The sequence below is a fragment of the Anser brachyrhynchus genome, assembly GCF_964034855.1.
Source record: "Anser brachyrhynchus genome assembly, chromosome: 3".
In the NCBI taxonomy this organism is placed as follows: domain Eukaryota; kingdom Metazoa; phylum Chordata; class Aves; order Anseriformes; family Anatidae; genus Anser; species Anser brachyrhynchus.
The window spans coordinates 13,979,500-13,997,429 of record NC_137696.1 but is presented as its reverse complement, the minus strand read 5'-3'; positions in this window follow the sequence as shown (position 1 = coordinate 13,997,429).

Genomic DNA, 17,930 nt, shown 5'->3' with positions numbered 1-17,930 from the left:
GTTTGTTTATTCAGTAGCTTTAGCAGCGGAGCCTTTCCCTGGGGCTCGGGGGATTGACGGGTGATTGGATGTGCAGTAGCGTTTGTGGCAATTGTTTTTGGGGGGTTGGTGTTTGGGGGGTTTATGGGGGCTTGGAAGTTCGGGGTTTCTACTGTGAATAATGTTGGGGTGTTTGTTGTTCGGTCGCATTTTAGTGGAGTTTCCATGTTTTATTCACATGGGGCAGGGATGTTTTTAGTGGCGGGTTGGGGGCTGTTGTTGACTTTGTTTGTTGTATTGGAGCTTGTGCGGGGGTTGTCGCGGGGTGCTATTCGGGCGGTTTAGGGGTTAGGGTCAGAGAATAGTTTATTGAAAATGCCAGCTTTGGGAGCTGGAGATAAAGGTTTGAGTCCTTTTTTTCTGAGTTTGGGGTACTCTAAGAAGTGGTAAGTCTTCAATCTTTGGTTTACAAGACCAATGTTTTTATAAACTATTAGAGTATTTAGCAGTTGAGTATTTTGTTTTCTAGGGCGCTTGCGGCGGGGAGGAGAAATAGGAGGATAGTGAAGTAGGCGATTGAAGCGAGTTGGCCGATGATGATGAATGGGTGTTCGACGGGTTGGCTTCCTACTCATGTTAGGACGAGGAGGTCGGCGACTAGTACTCAGAATAGGAGCTGGGAGAGTGGTCGGAATGTTATTGCTCGTTGTTTTGATTTGTGCAGGAATGGGATTAGGAATAGGATCAGTACGGAGGCGGCCAGTGCTAATACGCCTCCTAGTTTATTTGGGATTGAACGTAGGATGGCGTAGGCGAATAGGAAGTATCATTCTGGCTTGATGTGTGGTGGGGTTACTAGTGGGTTTGCTGGGGTGAAGTTTTCTGGGTCTCCCAGGAGGTTAACCGCTCACGCTTCTTTCTTATGAGACGTTAGTAAACCAATTACATAGCCTTGTCAAGACTAAATCACAGGTAAAAATCCTGTACATCTCATGTGGCCAACCACTCCCAACTAGGATTCCAAGACGCCTCATCACCCATCATAGAAGAACTCGTTGAATTCCACGACCACGCCCTAATCGTTGCCCTAGCTATCTGCAGCCTAGTTCTCTACCTTTTAGCCCACATACTAACAGAAAAACTCTCGTCCAATGCTGTAGACGCCCAAGAAGTAGAGCTGATCTGGACAATCCTACCTGCTATCGTCCTGGTACTCCTCGCCCTCCCATCCCTACAAATCCTCTACATAATGGACGAAATCGACGAACCAGACCTCACCCTAAAAGCCATCGGCCACCAATGATACTGAAGCTACGAATACACAGACTTCAAAGACCTATCATTCGACTCCTACATAGTGCCCACCCCAGACTTACCCAACGGCCACTTCCGACTGCTAGAAGTTGACCACCGCGTAGTTATCCCAATAGAATCCCCCATCCGCGTGATCATTACTGCAGGAGACGTACTCCACTCCTGAGCAGTCCCAACGCTCGGAGTTAAAACAGACGCAATCCCAGGCCGACTAAACCAAACTTCATTCATTACCACCCGGCCTGGGATTTTTTACGGACAATGCTCAGAAATTTGCGGGGCTAATCACAGCTACATACCCATTGTAGTAGAATCAACCCCACTCCCACATTTCGAGGCCTGATCGTCCCTTCTATCATCATCCTAATCATTAAGAAGCTATGCAACAGCACTAGCCTTTTAAGCTAGCCAAAGAGGGACTTCCCCCTCCTTAATGATATGCCACAGCTTAACCCCGCACCATGATTTTCAATCATAATTATAACCTGATTAACCCTAGCACTCCTCATCCAACCAAAACTACTAGCCTTCACCACAACCAACCCCCCATCAAATAAGACCTCCCTCACTACCAAACCCACACCATGATCCTGACCATGAACCTAAGCTTCTTTGACCAATTTTCCAGCCCCAATCTATTCGGCATCCCCTTAATCCTACTATCCCTACTCTTCCCAGCCCTACTATTCCCGTCCCCAAACAACCGATGAATCAACAACCGCCTTTCTACTATCCAAACATGACTCCTTCACCTAATCACAAAACAACTAATAGTCCCACTCAACAAAAATGGCCACAAATGAGCCATAATATTTACATCCCTAATAATCATACTTCTTACAATCAACCTTCTAGGCCTCCTTCCATATACATTCACCCCAACCACCCAACTATCTATGAACATAGCCCTAGCCTTCCCACTATGGCTCGCCACACTACTAACAGGCATGTTTAACCATGTACGTGCCCCAGGGCCGGCTTAAAGTAGGCTCTATTGTCCCACTTTACTGCTAAATCCGCCTTCCAGAAGTGGTTTCACGCTTCTTTCCGTGTGCCCTATGAATAGGGAATGTAGCCCATTTCTTCCACTCCATAGGCTATACCTTGACCTGTCTTATTAGCGGGGTGCTATTGTGTCCACTGTTGTGCTCTCATTCGAGGTGGGCTGGCGACGGCGGTATGTAGGCTGTGTTGGCAAGGGGTGGTTGGGTTAATCGGGGATTATCGATTGTAGAACAGGCTCCTCTAGGTGGGTTTGGGGCACCACCAAGTCCTTAGAGTTTTAAGCGTTTGTGCTCGTAGTTCTCTGGCGGATACTTCGGTAAAGTAAGTATCAAGATTTAGGGCCAGGCATAGTGGGGTATCTAATCCCAGTTTGGGCCCTGGCTTTCGTGGGTTTAAATCAGTCGTTAGTTCCTAAGATCATCTTAATGGTGTGTTTAGGTGCATCTTGGGCTTATGACAGCTCAGTTGCATTTTGATCTTAGTTAGCTAGGATAGGCATTTTACCACTCTTTACGCCGTGTCAATAGGACGGTTGATTTGGGTTTCTTGTATGACCGCGGTGGCTGGCACAAGATTTACCAACCCTTGAAGTTAGGCTGTTGCTATAACTAAGTCAAGTTTGCACTCATTGCTTAATGTTAATTACTGCTGAATACCCGTGGGGGCGTGGCTTAGCGAGGCGTCTTGGGCTACTACTTGGGTGTGCCTGATACCCGCTCCTCAAGGCCTGTATGGGGGTAGGTGGTCGAGGGCGTTTACACTGGGGCGCGGATACTTGCATGTATATATTTAGCAAAAACCAACCGTAAGGTTAGGGCTAAGTCTTTTGTCCGCAGGCATGTTTTATGCCATCTTGGCAACTTCAGTGCCATGCTTTGTGTTAAGCTATGTGGACGGGGGTGTGGTTAGCTGATAGTTGAGTGGTGAGTGAGAGTGAAGTATATGAAATTATTGCTTGTGTTTACTATTTTTAGTACTGGAGTTTCTCTAAGTCCTAGGACTAGGAGGAAATGGTGTTTCATAGTGTGTAGGCGTCGGGATAGTCCGAGTATCGTCGGGGTATTCCTGCTAGGCCTAGGAAGTGCTGGGGGAAGAACGTTAGGTTTACTCCTGTAAATATTACCCCGAAGTGGGCTTTTGCTCATGTTTGGTGTAGGGTAAACCCAGTGAGTAGTGGGAATCAGTGAGTAAATCCTGCTAGAATGGCAAAGACGGCGCCTATGGATAGGACGTAGTGGAAGTGGGCAACTACGTAGTACGTGTCGTGCAGGGCGATGTCTAGGGAAGAGTTTGCAAGAACGATTCCTGTTAATCCTCCGATGGTAAATAGGAAGATAAATCCTAGAGCTCATAGTATTGGGGGGGGTCTCATTTGATTGTTCCTCCGTGCAGGGTGGCTAGTCAGCTAAATACTTTGATTCCGGTAGGGATGGCAATGATTATAGTGGCTGATGTAAAGTAGGCTCGGGTATCAACGTCTATTCCTACTGTAAACATGTGGTGAGCTCAGACGATGAATCCTAGGAAGCCGATGGATAGTATGGCTCAGACTATTCCCATGTAGCCGAAGGGCTCCTTTTTGCCTGAGTAGTACGTGACTACGTGTGAGATGATTCCGAACCCCGGTAGGATCAGAATATAGACTTCTGGGTGTCCGAAGAATCAGAATAGGTGTTGGTACAGGATTGGGTCTCCTCCTCCAGCGGGGTCGAAGAATGTGGTGTTTAGGTTTCGATCAGTTAGTAATATTGTAATATCGGCGGCGAGTACGGGGAGTGATAGAAGGAGTAGGATGGCGGTAATTAGTACGGATCAGACAAATAGTGGGGTTTGGTATTGTGAGAGTGCGGGGGGTTTTATGTTGATGGCTGTGGTGATAAAGTTGATGGCCCCAAGGATGGAGGAGATACCGGCTAAGTGGAGTGAGAAGATAGCCAGGTCTACTGAAGCTCCGGCGTGGGCAAGGTCACCTGCTAGGGGAGGGTAGACAGTTCAGCCTGTGCCGGCGCCAGCTTCTACAGTGGATGAGGCTAGTAGGAGGAGGAATGATGGGGGGAGGAGTCAAAAGCTTATGTTGTTTATTCGCGGGAATGCTATGTCGGGGGCACCGATTATGAGGGGGACTAATCAGTTGCCGAATCCTCCGATCATGATGGGTATGACTATAAAGAAGCTTATTACAAAGGCGTGAGCGGTAACGATTACATTGTAAATTTGGTCGTCGCCTAGGAGAGTTCCTGGTTGTCCTAGTTCTGCGCGGATTAATAGGCTGAGTGCGGTGCCGACTATTCCTGCTCATGCCCCGAAGATGAGGTACAGGGTGCCAATATCCTTATGGTTAGTGGAAAATAGTCATCGGTTGATGAAGGTGACGGGTAAGATGGCTGAGTGTTGAAGCGTTAGGCTGTAGTCCTTTTTACAGAGGTTTAATTCCTCTTCTTATCGGCTCTGTAGTGAAATTCATGTTGAGTTGCAAGCTCATCGATGCGCACTAGGGTGCGTCAGGGTCTTTGTAGGCAGAAGCCAATTGGTTTAGGCATTTAGCTGTTAACTAGAGTTTTGTGGGATCGAAGCCCATCTGTCTAGGGAGGCTTTAGCTTAATTAAAGCGTCTGACTTGCATTCAGAAGATACAGGTTAATATTCTGTAAGTCTTAATGTGCAGAAACTAAGAGGGTTTAACTCTTATTTAAGGCTTTGAAGGCCTTCGGTTTGGGGTGTTATCCTAAGTTTCTAGACAATGGCATGTATTATTGGGGACAGGGGAAGTAAGAGGATTGATAGTGAGGCAAGGACCGCAGTAGGTGTGCTTGGGGCTTTGCTAGTGTATCATTGTTTTATGTGGTTAGAGGAGTTGGGGGGAAGGGTAATTGTTGAGTGGTATGCGAGGCGTAGGTAGAAGAAGAGGCTGAGCAGTGATAGCATGGCAATTGCCATGGCTGCTGGTGTTATTTCCTGTTTAGTTAGTTCTTGGATGATAAGTCACTTTGGTATAAAGCCTGTTAATGGGGGGAGGCCTGCTAGGGATAAAAGTACTAGTATTAGGGTGGCGTTTAGCACTGGGGTTTTTGTTCATGAGGTTGTGATCATGGATAGGTTAAGGGCTTTGATTTTGTTAAGGGCTAGGAATACGGCTGATGTTATGATTGTGTATAGGTAGAAGGTAAGTAAGGCCAATTTGGGGCTGTAAACTAGGATGATGGCGATTCAGCCTAAGTGGGAGATGGACGAGAAGGCTAGGATTTTGCGTGTTTGTGTTTGGTTCAGTCCTATTCAGCCTCCTAGTGCTGTTGAGGCTAGGGCCATGGCGGTGAGTAGAGCTGGGTCGAGGGATTTGGATGTTAGTAGGAGCAGGGTTAGTGGGGGGAATTTTATGAGGGTCGAGAGTAGCAGGGCTGTTATTAGTGGCGATCCTTGTAGTACTTCTGGGAATCAGAAGTGAAATGGCACTAGGCCCAGTTTAATAGCGATTGCTGCTGTCAGTAGTAGACAGGAGGTTGGGTGGTTTATTTGTGTGATGTCTCATTGGCCGGTGACTCAGGCATTGGTTATGCTAGAGAATAGGACCAGGGCGGAAGCAGCTGCTTGGGTTAGGAAGTATTTCGTTGCGGCTTCTACTGCTCGTGGGTGGTGGGATTTGGCAATTAGGGGAATGATGGCTAGTGCGTTGATCTCCAGTCCTGTCCAGGCCAGAACTCAGTGGTTGCTGGAAATTGTGATTGTGGTGCCCAAGATGAGGCTGAAGGTTATGATTGGGGTCGCGTAAGGGTTCATTAGTAGAGGAGGGGGTTAAACCATCATTTTCGGGGTATGGGCCCGATAGCTTGATTAGCTGACTCTACTAGAAAATAATATAAGGGAAGTATGGAGAATTTTGATTTCTCTTGTGTGGGTTCAATTCCTACTTTTCTAAGGTCAACAGGAAATGAGAGGGCTGTTATACCTCTATGTTCACTTTATCATAGTGACCCTTTGTAGTTCAGGCACATTTCCTTATGTAAGGAGGTAGGCCTGCATAGCAGATAGGTATGCTGATGTGTCAGAGGCACAGAGCTAGTGTGAGGGGTAGGAAGTTTTTTCATAGTAGGTGCATTAGTTGGTCATATCGGAATCGTGGGTATGAAGCTCGGACCCATAAGAAACCAGAAGATAGTAGGAGGACTTTTGTGGCTAGGATGACGGGGAATAGTTCTGTGGGTGGCCCTAGGGCGCTTGGGTTTAGGAATATGATGGCTGTAAGTGTATTTATTAGCATAATGTTCGCATATTCAGCTAGGAAGAATAAGGCGAAGGGTCCTGCGGCGTATTCAACGTTAAACCCTGAGACTAGCTCAGATTCACCCTCTGTGAGGTCAAAAGGAGCTCGGTTTGTCTCTGCTAGGGTGGATACGTATCATATTATTGCTAGGGGTCATGAGGAGAAAATGAAGTATAGAGGCTCCTGTGCGACGGCAAAGGAGCTGAGTGTGTAGCTTCCGCTTAGTATGATTATTGATAGCAGGATTATGGCCAGTGTCACTTCGTATGAAATGGTCTGTGCTACTGCCCGTAGGGCTCCGATTAGTGCGTATTTTGAGTTCGAGGCTCAGCCTGATCATAGGACTGAGTAGACGGCTAGGCTTGACATGGCTATTAGGAAGAGAACTCCGAGGTTTAGATCTGCTAGGGGAAATGGGAGTGGTAGTGGTGCTCAAGTGGTGAGGGCTAGGACAAGGGCTAGTATTGGTATCAGAATGAATAGAAGTGGGGAAGAGGTAGAGGGTCGGATGGGCTCTTTGGTAAATAGTTTCAGTCCGTCCGCAAATGGTTGAAGTAGGCCAAAAGGCCCGACAACGTTAGGGCCTTTGCGGGATTGTATGTAGCTTAGGATTTTCCGTTCTACTAGGGTTAGGAAGGCTACGGCAATCAGGATTGGGATGATGTATAGGAGGGATATAACGAGGCAGCTTAGTGTTGTTATTTGAATCATGGGTGAAGCTAGGGAGAGGATTTGAACCTCTGGGGAAAGGGCTTAAGCCTTCTGCACTTGCCGGGCTCTGCCACTCTAGCTGGTCCTTTTCTAGGATTGAAAGTGGTGGGGGAAGGCCCTCTTCACGGTTTAGTTGGTTTCACTGCTTAGAGGGGGGGGGCGTGCTTGTGGTATTGGCCCCACTTTCCCGGTCCTTTCGTACTGGGGAGAGTGTGTCATAGATAGAAACCGACCTGGATTGCTCCGGTCTGAACTCAGATCACATAGGACTGTTAATCGCTGAACAAACGAACCCTTAATAGCGGCTGCACCATTAGGATGTCCTGATCCAACATCGAGGTCGTAAACCCCCCTGTCGATATGGGCTCTTGAGGGGGATTGCGCTGTTATCCCTGGGGTAGCTTGGTCCATTAATCAATTATATTGGGTCTGGTCACTGTTAGCACTTTGAGGGGTAGCTCTAGGTAAAGAGGTATGGTCTTGTTTTTGGAGGATTTGTTCTCCTCCAAGGTCGCCCCAACCGAAAAATATCGACCAGGCTCTGCGATGGTAGTGGCCCCAGTGGGGTTGATTGAGGATTCGCGGTGGTCGTTGATTTTTAAGTTCCACAGGGTCTTCTCGTCTTATGTTCACATCCCCGCTTTTGCACGGGGAGATCAATTTCACTGATTATCTGTGAGAGACAGTTAAGACCTCGTTTAGCCATTCATACAAGTCTCGATTTATGGGACAATTGATTGCGCTACCTTTGCACGGTTAGGATACCGCGGCCGTTAAACCTAAGTCACCGGGCAGGCATCACCTTCAATACTTGTTTAATTTGCTGAAGGCTATGTTTTTGGTAAACAGTCGGGCCTTATTAATTTGCCGAGTTCCTTTCACAGATTTTAATCGCTCTTATAGGCGCTCCTGAGTCGGGTTAACAGGGTTAGTTAATACGTGGTCTTGTAGGGGTTTTTGTATCTGTCTAGGTCTGTTAATAATGTTTCTATGTAAGCTTGCGCCGTTAGAGGGGTGTGGCCCTGTACATGAGGGGCCTAGGATGATTCCTAGGATTGTTATGAGGATGGCAGCGGTTTTGGTGATAAGGGGTATGGTTATTGGGGGGGTTTTGGTTGGTGTGATGAAAGAGGTAATGATTATTCCTGCTGTAATGCTGCCTAGGGCGAGTTGGGTTAGGGGGGCGGTGATTAGTGGGTTGTTTTCGTTTATTGATACTATTGGGGGGATTCGGGTTTGTCCAGCTTGGACTAGGATGGTTATGCGGATGCTGTAGGTTGCGGTGAATGCTGTGGCTATAAGGGTTAGGAGTAGGGCTCAAGTATTTAGGTATGATGTGTTTAAGCTTTCGATGATGAGGTCTTTTGAGTAGAATCCGGCTAGGAATGGGGTTCCTATCAGCGCCAGGTTTCCGATGGTTAGGCAGGAAGTAGTGACTGGGAGTATTTTCTGTAGGCCTCCTATCTTTCGGATATCTTGTTCTCCGTTTAGGTTGTGGATGATAGACCCTGAGCATAGGAATAGTATGGCTTTAAAGAAGGCATGGGTTGAGATGTGTAGGAAGGCTAGTTGTGGGAGGTTTAGTCCGATAGTGACTATTATTAGTCCTAGTTGGCTGGATGTTGAGAAAGCAATGATTTTTTTGATGTCATTTTGGGTTAGGGTGCATGTGGCAGCAAATAGGGTTGATAGAGCACCTAGGCATAGGCAGGCAGTTAGGGCTGTCTGGTTGGTGGCTAGCAGGGGGTGCATGCGGATGAGCAGGAAGATTCCGGCTACTACTATGGTACTGGAGTGCAGTAGGGCTGACACTGGGGTGGGGACTTCTATTGCTGCGGGCAGTCATGGGTGGAGTCCAAATTGGGCGGATTTTCCTGCGGCTGCGAGGATTAATCCTATGAGGGGGAGGATTGGGGTTTGGTGGGGGTGTACGGCTTGTTGGATCTCTCAGGTGTTGAATGTTGAAGCTAGTCATGCTATGCTCAGGATCAGTCCGATGTCTCCGATTCGGTTGTAGATTACGGCTCGTAGGGCGGCGGTGTTGGCATCTGCTCGGCCTTGTCATCAGCCGATGAGAAGGAAGGACATGATTCGTACTCCTTCCCAGCCTACGAATAGGAGGAATATGTTGTTTGCGGTTGTTAGGAGGAGTATGGCGACTAGGAATGTCAGTAGGTAGGTGAAAAATTTTGTTACGTATGGCTCTGAGGCCATGTATCATATGGCGAATTGTAGGATTGATCATGTTACAAATAGGGCGATTGGAAGAAATGTTGTTGAGTATTGGTCTATTTTTAGGCTCAGGGGGATTTTAAAGTTTATAATGAATTTTCACTCCCAGTGGCAGGTGACAGATTCTACTCCCGAGTAGATGAATGCGGTTGTAGGGGCTAGGCTAATTAGGAATGCGGTTTTAACAGCGCGGGTGGTGGCTTGTGGGGTGTTTTTAAAGTTTTTAAATAGAAATGGCAGGATGATTGGGGTTAGGAGGATTGTCAGCGTGAGTAGTGTGAGGGAGTTGATTAGTAGTGTGGGGTTCACTACTTTTACTTGGATTTGCACCAAGATGGGTGGTTCCTAAGACCAGTGGATTGCTGTTATCCTTTAAAAGTAAGGGGGCTGAGGTTTTAGGCTCAGATGTAAGAGTTAGCAGCTCTTGTTGGTTAAACCCTCCCCTCGGCAGGTAAGAAGGTTTGAACTTCTATTCTTAGAATCACAGTCTAATGTTTGGTTTAAACTATACTTGCATGAGGGGATTCCGGAGATCAGTTCGGGTTTGAGGATTAGGAGGAATATTGGGATAATGTGGAGTGTTATGAGCAGGTGTTCTCGCGTGGTTGAGTTTTGCATAGATGTGATGTGGGAGGGGATTGAGCCTCGTTGGGTCATTAGTAGTATGAATAAGGTGTAGGAGGCGGTTAGTAGGGTTGCGATTCCTGTTAGGATGATCGTGAAGGCAGATCAGTTGAATAAGGTGATTATAATGGTTAGCTCTGCTATGAGGTTTGTTGTTGGGGGTAAGGCTATGTTTGTTAGATTGGCCAGCAATCATCAGGTAGCTATGAGTGGTAGGAGAGGTTGTAGGCCTCGTGTGAGTAGTAGAATTCGGCTGTGCGTACGTTCATAGTTTGTGTTGGCTAGGCAGAATAGTATGGAGGAAGTTAGTCCATGGGAAATTATTAGGATCATTGCCCCTGAGAATGATCAGTGGGTTTGGATTATTCCTGCGGCGATAACTAGGCCTATGTGGCTAACGGATGAATAAGCGATTAGTGATTTTAGGTCTGTCTGTCGTAGGCAGATTGAGCTAGTCATTAGGGCGCCTCATAGGGCCAGGGTTAGGAAGGGGTAGTGCAGGAGGTTGGACAGTGGGCCCATAAATAGAGTGACTCGTATAATTCCGTATCCTCCTAGCTTTAGTAGTAGGGCGGCGAGGAGTATTGAGCCTGCGATGGGTGCTTCTACGTGGGCTTTTGGCAGTCAGAGGTGTAGGCCGTATAGTGGGGCTTTTACTATGAATGCTATGAGCAGTGCTAGACCTGATAGTATTCCTGTCCATGAGGTGGATAGGGTTGGGTGGGTTAGTTGTAGGGTTGGCAGGTGCAGGGTGCCAATTTTCACGTATAGGTGTATGATTGTGATTAGCAGGGGTAGAGAGCTTACTGGCGTGTAGAATAGCAGGTAGATGCCAGCGCTTAGGCGTTCTGGTTGGTTCCCCCATCTGGTGATTAAGATTAGGGTGGGAATGAGGGTTGCTTCAAATGAGATGTAAAATAGTGCTAGTTCTGTGGTGGAAAAGGCTAGTAGGATGAATGGCTGGACTGCGACTAAGGTTGAGATAAAGATTCGTTTGCGTTGTAGGGGTTCTTGTTGCAGGTGGTTTTGGCTTGCTATGATTATGAGTGGGAGTAGTCAGCAGGATAGTACTAGGAGGGGGGATGAGATTTGGTCAATTCCTGTTCAGTTGGATAAAAATTTGTAGGGGTAGTAGGTTGGGATTAATCACTGTAGGCTTAGGGCAGCGATTAGGAGGCTGTATAAGGTGGTGTTAGTCCATAGAAATTTTGGTGGAGACAGCAGGGCTGTTGGAAGAAGTATGATTGTGGGTAGGATGATTTTTAGCATTGCAGGAGGTTTAGGTTGTGTAGATGGTCGGAGCCATGTGTGCGGGTGGAGGCTACTAGGATGGCCAGGCCTGTGCCCGCCTCACACGCTGAGAAGGTTAGCATGAGAATTGGTACCATGGTGAATGAGGAGACTTGGTTTTCGATGGATCATATTGATAGGCCTACGAATATCGATAATATTATGCTTTCAAGGCATAGTAGGGCGGATACTAGGTGGGTTCGGTGGAAGGCTAGCCCTAGTCCGCTGAAAATGAAGGCTGAGTAGAAGCTTAAATGTAGGGGCGACATAAGAAAGTTACAGGGTTGGCTGTAATCTGCTGGGTCGAAACCAGCTATCTTTTTGGTTAGACTAACTTTCTGTTATTCTGCTCATTCTAGGCCCCCTTGAATTCACTCGTAGGCCAGTCCGAGTGTTAGGAGAAGGAGGATCACTACAGTTCAGGTGAGGGTCATTAGGGGGGGATTGGAGTTGGACGGCTCATGGCAGGGGGAGTAGGAGGGCGATTTCTAGGTCGAATAGGACGAACAGGATGGCTACTGAGGAAGAATCGGACTGAGAATGGTAATCGAGCAGATCCAAGTGGGTCGAATCCACATTCGTACGGTGAGAGTTTCTCTGAGTCGGGGTTTATTTGGGCGAGTCAGAAGTTTAATGCGGTTAGGGCGGCGCTTAGGATTGATGATAGGGCGAATATGAACATGAGTGCGTTCATTGCTCTCCTCTGGGTTTATACCAGATTCTAGAGATTGGAAGTCAATTGTAATTAATATACTAGAAGAGCAAGATCCTCATCAGTAGATGGTTATGTAGAGGAATAGTCAGATGACGTCTACGAAGTGTCAGTATCAGGCTGCTGCCTCGAATCCGAAGTGGTGGTCTGATGTAAAGTGGAACTTGATCAGTCGGAAGAGGCAGACGGTCAGGAAGGAGGATCCGATGATTACGTGGAGTCCGTGGAATCCAGTGGCAACGAAGAAGGTAGATCCATAGACGCTATCGGCGATTGAGAATGGGGCTTCGTGGTATTCTATTGCTTGTAGGGCTGTGAAGTAGAATCCCAGGAGGATCGTTAGGGTTAGGGCGTGGATGGCGTGTTTTCGGTTTCCTTCTGTGATGCTGTGATGGGCTCACGTTACGGTAACGCCTGAGGCTAGTAGGATGGCTGTGTTTAGTAGGGGGACTTCTATCGGGTTGAGTGGTTTAATTCCTGTTGGGGGTCATTGGCCTCCTAGTTCTGGGGTTGGGGCCAGGCTCGAGTGGAAGAACGCTCAGAAGAACCCTAAGAAGAAGAATGCTTCGGATGTGATGAAAAGGATTATGCCGTATCGTAGGCCTTTTTGGACTGTGGGAGTGTGATGGCCTTGGAAGGTGCTTTCTCGTACAATGTCTCGTCATCATTGGAGTATTACTAGGAGTATTGAGATGAGGCCTAGGGTTAGTAGTATGGATGAGTTGTAGTGGAATCACATGATTAATCCTGAGGTTGTGAGTAGGGCGGCGGCTGCCCCGAAGATTGGTCAAGGGCTTGGGTCAACTATGTGGTATGAGTGTGCTTGGTGTGCCATTAGATGTTTTCTTGTAAGTATAGGCTTAGAAGGAGCACGAAGACGTAGGCCTGGATTATGGCTACTGCTACTTCTAGGATGGTTAGGAGTAGTAGGATGATTATTGTTAGGATGGATACTGCAGGAAGGGTGGGTATTAATGCAATGGAGGCTGTAGAGATGAGTTGGATGAGTAAGTGTCCTGCTGTAAGGTTGGCTGTAAGGCGGACTCCGAGGGCTAGGGGGCGGATTAGTAGGCTGGTTGTTTCGATCAGGATTAGTGCGGGGATCAGGGGTGTAGGGGTACCTTCGGGTAATAGGTGGGCTAAAGAGGCTGATGGTTGGTTTCGTAGGCCTGTTAGTAGTGTGGCGAGCCATAGTGGGAAGGCTAGGGCTATGTTCATAGATAGTTGGGTGGTTGGGGTGAATGTATATGGAAGGAGGCCTAGAAGGTTGATTGTAAGAAGTATGATTATTAGGGATGTAAATATTATGGCTCATTTGTGGCCATTTTTGTTGAGTGGGACTATTAGTTGTTTTGTGATTAGGTGAAGGAGTCATGTTTGGATAGTAGAAAGGCGGTTGTTGATTCATCGGTTGTTTGGGGACGGGAATAGTAGGGCTGGGAAGAGTAGGGATAGTAGGATTAAGGGGATGCCGAATAGATTGGGGCTGGAAAATTGGTCAAAGAAGCTTAGGTTCATGGTCAGGATCATGGTGTGGGTTTGGTAGTGAGGGAGGTCTTATTTGATGGGGGGTTGGTTGTGGTGAAGGCTAGTAGTTTTGGTTGGATGAGGAGTGCTAGGGTTAATCAGGTTATAATTATGATTGAAAATCATGGTGCGGGGTTAAGCTGTGGCATATCATTAAGGAGGGGGAAGTCCCTCTTTGGCTAGCTTAAAAGGCTAGTGCTGTTGCATAGCTTCTTAATGATTAGGATGATGATAGAAGGGACGATCAGGCCTCGAAATGTGGGAGTGGGGTTGATTCTACTACAATGGGTATGTAGCTGTGATTAGCCCCGCAAATTTCTGAGCATTGTCCGTAAAAAATCCCAGGCCGGGTGGTAATGAATGAAGTTTGGTTTAGTCGGCCTGGGATTGCGTCTGTTTTAACTCCGAGCGTTGGGACTGCTCAGGAGTGGAGTACGTCTCCTGCAGTAATGATCACGCGGATGGGGGATTCTATTGGGATAACTACGCGGTGGTCAACTTCTAGCAGTCGGAAGTGGCCGTTGGGTAAGTCTGGGGTGGGCACTATGTAGGAGTCGAATGATAGGTCTTTGAAGTCTGTGTATTCGTAGCTTCAGTATCATTGGTGGCCGATGGCTTTTAGGGTGAGGTCTGGTTCATCGATTTTGTCCATTATGTAGAGGATTTGTAGGGATGGGAGGGCGAGGAGTACCAGGACGATAGCAGGTAGGATTGTCCAGATCAGCTCTACTTCTTGGGCGTCTACAGCATTGGACGAGAGTTTTTCTGTTAGTATGTGGGCTAAAAGGTAGAGAACTAGGCTGCAGATAGCTAGGGCAACGATTAGGGCGTGGTCGTGGAATTCAACGAGTTCTTCTATGATGGGTGATGAGGCGTCTTGGAATCCTAGTTGGGAGTGGTTGGCCACATGAGATGTACAGGATTTTTACCTGTGATTTAGTCTTGACAAGGCTATGTAATTGGTTTACTAACGTCTCATAAGAAAGAAGCATGAGCGGTTAACCTCCTGGGAGACCCAGAAAACTTCACCCCAGCAAACCCGCTAGTAACCCCACCACACATCAAGCCAGAATGATACTTCCTATTCGCCTACGCCATCCTACGTTCAATCCCAAATAAACTAGGAGGCGTATTAGCACTGGCCGCCTCCGTACTGATCCTATTCCTAATCCCATTCCTGCACAAATCAAAACAACGAGCAATAACATTCCGACCACTCTCCCAGCTCCTATTCTGAGTACTAGTCGCCGACCTCCTCGTCCTAACATGAGTAGGAAGCCAACCCGTCGAACACCCATTCATCATCATCGGCCAACTCGCTTCAATCGCCTACTTCACTATCCTCCTATTTCTCCTCCCCGCCGCAAGCGCCCTAGAAAACAAAATACTCAACTGCTAAATACTCTAATAGTTTATAAAAACATTGGTCTTGTAAACCAAAGATTGAAGACTTACCACTTCTTAGAGTACCCCAAACTCAGAAAAAAAGGACTCAAACCTTTATCTCCAGCTCCCAAAGCTGGCATTTTCAATAAACTATTCTCTGACCCTAACCCCTAAACCGCCCGAATAGCACCCCGCGACAACCCCCGCACAAGCTCCAATACAACAAACAAAGTCAACAACAGCCCCCAACCCGCCACTAAAAACATCCCTGCCCCATGTGAATAAAACATGGAAACTCCACTAAAATGCGACCGAACAACAAACACCCCAACATTATTCACAGTAGAAACCCCGAACTTCCAAGCCCCCATAAACCCCCCAAACACCAACCCCCCAAAAACAATTGCCACAAACGCTACTGCACATCCAATCACCCGTCAATCCCCCGAGCCCCAGGGAAAGGCTCCGCTGCTAAAGCTACTGAATAAACAAACACCACCAGCATACCCCCCAAATACACCATAAACAGCACTAAAGCCACGAACGAAACCCCAAGGCCCAGCAACCACCCGCACCCCGCCACAGACGCTAACACCAAACCAACAACCCCATAATACGGCGAAGGATTCGACGCCACACCCAAAACACCCACCGCAAAGCAAATCCCTAAAAAAAACATAAAATAAGTCATTATTCCTGCCCGGACACTACCCGAGGCCTGCGGCTCGAAAAGCCGCCATTGTTCTCAACTACAGGAACTAACCGCAAGCCCCCAATAATTCTACCCCATCTATGCCATTATGCTTAACCCCCCCCCCTCCCCCCCCGAGGCGGGGGTATTTGGTTATGCATATTCGTGCATAAATTTATATACCCCATATACATACATACTATAGTACCAGTAATATACATTATATACGGACTATCTTATAAGCAGGTGCTAAACCCATACATGTACACGGCCATTAAACCCTTAAACACACTCCTACCAAACCACCCGGCATGAATGTTCTAGGACCATACCCCACAACACCCAATACAACTCCACTCAAGCGCATAACAAGACCCCATTTTAATGAATGCTCACAGGACATGCTCCAACAACAACTCTCCACCACATATCTCATGCAGTTCGTATCAGACGGATTTATTAATCGTACTCCTCACGTGAAATCAGCAACCCGTTGCACATAATGTCCGGTATGACTAGCTTCAGGCCCATACGTTCCCCCTAAACCCCTCGCCCTCCTCACATTTTTGCGCCTCTGGTTCCTCGGTCAGGGCCATCCATTGGGTTCACTCACCCCTCCTTGCCCTTCAAAGTGGCATCTGTGAGTACTTTCACCTTCTCAATGCGTAATCGCGGCATGTTCCAGCTTTTTGGCGCCTCTGGTTCCTCTTATTTTTTCCGGGGTTACCTCACAGGTGGCTATTCCCAGTGATCTCGGGGGTCCCACAATCTAAGCCTGGACACACCTGCCTCACGGCCTATCCTATATTTCAAGGGTCCCTCGATGAGACGGTTGGCGTATATGGGGAATCATCCTGACACTGATGCACTTTGACCACATTCAGTTAAGGTTACCTCCACCCTCCGGGTTAAATGGGGCTATTGGATGAATGCTCGTTGGACATAGCACAAAACAACAAATCATTAAGCACAACCCCTGCGCTTCACAAACTAAACCAGTAAACTTTCGCTAACCACCATGTAGCATAAACCTTCATCGCCCAATCCCAGCAAACTACCTCTAAAACTCCATTAATCATCCCTTCCATGACATCATCGGAACGATGTACATATACACACAAACACATACAAAATAACTTAAACTTATTAGAGAAACTCCAGTACTAAAAATAGTAAACACAAGCAATAATTTCATATACTTCACTCTCACTCACCACTCAACTATCAGCTAACCACACCCCCGTCCACATAGCTTAACACAAAGCATGGCACTGAAGTTGCCAAGATGGCATAAAACATGCCTGCGGACAAAAGACTTAGTCCTAACCTTACGGTTGGTTTTTGCTAAATATATACATGCAAGTATCCGCGCCCCAGTGTAAACGCCCTCGACCACCTACCCCCATACAGGCCTTGAGGAGCGGGTATCAGGCACACCCAAGTAGTAGCCCAAGACGCCTCGCTAAGCCACGCCCCCACGGGTATTCAGCAGTAATTAACATTAAGCAATGAGTGCAAACTTGACTTAGTTATAGCAACAGCCTAACTTCAAGGGTTGGTAAATCTTGTGCCAGCCACCGCGGTCATGCAAGAAACCCAAATCAACCGTCCTATTGACACGGCGTAAAGAGTGGTAAAATGCCTATCCTAGCTAACTAAGATCAAAATGCAACTGAGCTGTCATAAGCCCAAGATGCACCTAAACACACCATTAAGATGATCTTAGGAACTAACGACTGATTTAAACCCACGAAAGCCAGGGCCCAAACTGGGATTAGATACCCCACTATGCCTGGCCCTAAATCTTGATACTTACTTTACCGAAGTATCCGCCAGAGAACTACGAGCACAAACGCTTAAAACTCTAAGGACTTGGCGGTGCCCCAAACCCACCTAGAGGAGCCTGTTCTACAATCGATAATCCCCGATTAACCCAACCACCCCTTGCCAACACAGCCTACATACCGCCGTCGCCAGCCCACCTCGAATGAGAGCACAACAGTGGACACAATAGCACCCCGCTAATAAGACAGGTCAAGGTATAGCCTATGGAGTGGAAGAAATGGGCTACATTCCCTATTCATAGGGCACACGGAAAGAAGCGTGAAACCACTTCTGGAAGGCGGATTTAGCAGTAAAGTGGGACAATAGAGCCTACTTTAAGCCGGCCCTGGGGCACGTACATACCGCCCGTCACCCTCC